This window comes from Polyergus mexicanus, unplaced genomic scaffold, assembly GCF_030449975.1.
Source record: "Polyergus mexicanus isolate NDT 795.1 unplaced genomic scaffold, iyPolMexi1.0 SCAF_24, whole genome shotgun sequence".
In the NCBI taxonomy this organism is placed as follows: Eukaryota; Metazoa; Arthropoda; class Insecta; order Hymenoptera; family Formicidae; genus Polyergus; species Polyergus mexicanus.
Genome location: NW_027223344.1, coordinates 4,314,693 through 4,317,192, shown reverse-complemented (window position 1 = coordinate 4,317,192; position 2,500 = coordinate 4,314,693).

Sequence of the window (2,500 nt, the reverse complement as noted above, 5' to 3'; positions counted from 1 at the left end):
AGTGTGTGTGAGTGTGTGTGAGTGTGTGTGAGTGTGTGTGAGTGTGTGAGTGTGCGTGAGTGTGTGTGAGTCTGTGTGAGTGTGTGAGTTTGTGTGAGTGTGTGTGAGTGTGCGTGAGTGTGTGTGAGTGTGTGTGAGTGTGTGTGAGTGTGTGAGTCTGTGTGAGTGTGTGAGTCTGTGTGAGTGTGTGTGTGTGTGAGTGTGTGTGAGTGTGTGTGAGTGTGTGTGAGTGCGTGAGTGTGTGTGAGTGTGTGAGTGTGTGTGAGTGTGTGTGAGTGTATGTGAGTATGTGTGAGTGTGTGTGAGTTTGTGTGAGTGTGTGAGTGTGTGTGCGTGAGTGTGCGTGAGTGTGCGTGAGTGTGCGTGAGTGTGCGTGAGTGTGTGTGAGTGTGTGAGTCTGTGTGAGTGTGTGAGTCTGTGTGAGTGTGTGTGTGTGTGTGAGTGTGTGTGAGTGTGTGTGAGTGTGTGTGAGTGCGTGAGTGTGTGTGAGTGTGTGAGTGTGTGTGAGTGTGTGTGAGTGTATGTGAGTATGTGTGAGTGTGTGTGAGTTTGTGTGAGTGTGTGAGTGTGTGTGCGTGAGTGTGCGTGAGTGTGCGTGAGTGTGCGTGAGTGTGTGTGAGTGTGTGTGAGTGTGAGTGTGGGTGAGTGTGCGTGAGTGTGCGTGAGTGTGCGTAAGTGTGCGTGAGTGTGTGTGAGTGTGTGTGTGTGTGTGTGAGTGTGTGTGAGTGTGTGAGTGTGTGTGTGAGTGTGCGTGAGTGTGCGTGAGTGTGTGTGAGTGTGTGTGAGTGTGTGTGAGTGTGTGTGAGTGTGTCAGTGTGTGTGAGTGTGTGTGAGTGTGTGTGAGTGTGAGTGTGTGTGAGTGTGTGAGTGTGTGTGACTGTGTGTGAGTGTGTGAGTGTGAGTGTGTGTGAGTGTGTGTGACTGTGTGTGAGTGTGTGAGTGTGCGTGAGTGTGCGTGAGTGTGCGTGAGTGTGCGTGAGTGTGCGTGAGTGTGCGTGAGTGTGCGTGAGTGTGCGTGAGTGTGCGTGAGTGAGCGTGAGTGTGTGTGAGTGTGCGTGAGTGTGTGTGAGTGTGTGTGAGTGTGTGTGAGTGTGTGTGAGTGCGTGAGTGCGTGAGTGTGTGTGAGTGTGTGAGTGTGTGTTAGTGAGTGTGAGTGAGTGTGTGAGTGTGCGTGAGTGTGCGTGAGTGTGCGTGAGTGTGCGTGAGTGTGCGTGAGTGTGCGTGAGTGTGTGTGAGTGTGTGTGAGTGTGAGAGTGTTTGTGAGTGTGTGTGTGTGAGTGTGAGAGTGTGTGTGAGTGTGTGTGAGTGTGCGTGAGTGTGCGTGAGTGTGCGTGAGTGTGCGTGAGTGTGCGTGAGTGTGCGTGAGTATGCGTGAGTGTGTGTGAGTATGAGTGTGGGTGAGCGTGCGTGAGTGTGCGTGAGTGTGCGTGAGTGTGTGTGAGTGTGCGTGAGTGTGTGTGAGTGTGTGTGAGTGTGTGTGAGTGTGTGTGAGTGTGTGTGAGTGTGTGAGTGTGTGTGAGTGTGTGAGTGTGCGTGAGTGTGCGTGAGTGTGCGTGAGTGTGCGTGAGTGTGCGTGAGTGTGCGTGAGTGTGCGTGAGTGTGCGTGAGTGAGCGTGAGTGTGTGTGAGTAAGTCTAAGTAAGTGTGAGTGAGTGTGAGTGAGTGTGTGAGTGTGTGTGAGTGCGTGTGAGTGTGTGTGAGTGTGTGTGTGTGTGTGAGTGTGTGTGAGTGTGTGTGAGTGTGTGTGAGTGTGTGAGTGTGTGTGAGTGTGTGAGTGTGTGTGAGTGTGTGTGACTGTGTGTGAGTGTGGGTGAGTGTGCGTGAGTGTGCGTGAGTGTGCGTGAGTGTGCGTGAGTGTGCGTGAGTGTGCGTGAGTGTGCGTGAGTGTGAGTGTGGGTGAGTATGGGTGAGTGTGCGTGAGTGTGCGTGAGTGTGTGAGTGTGTGTGAGTGCGTGTGAGTGCGTGTGAGTGCGTGTGAGTGTGTGTGTGTGAGTGTGTGAGTGTGTGTGTGAGTGTGTGTGAGTGTGTGTGAGTGTGTGTGAGCGTGTGTGAGTGTGTGTGAGTGTGTGTGAGTGTGTGTGAGTGTGAGTGTGTGACTGTGTGTGAGTGTGTGTGAGTGTGTGTGAGTGTGCGTGAGTGTGCGTGAGTGTGTGTGACTGTGTGAGTGAGTGAGTGCGTGAGTGTGCGTGAGTGTGCGTGAGTGTGCGTGAGTGTGCGTGAGTGTGCGTGAGTGTGTGTGAGTGTGTCTGAGTGTGTGTGTGAGTGAGTAAAGTAAGTGTGAGTGTGTGTGAGTGTGTGTGAGTGTGTGTGAGTGTGTGTGACTGTGTGTGAGTGTGTGTGAGTGTGTGAGTGTGGGTGAGTGTGGGTGAGTGTGCGTGAGTGTGCGTGAGTGTGCGTGAGTGTGCGTGAGTGTGCGTGAGTGTGCGTGAGTGTGTGTGAGTGTGTGAGTGTGTGCGTGAGTGTGCGTGAGTGTGTGAGTGTGTGTGAGTGTGTGAGTGTGT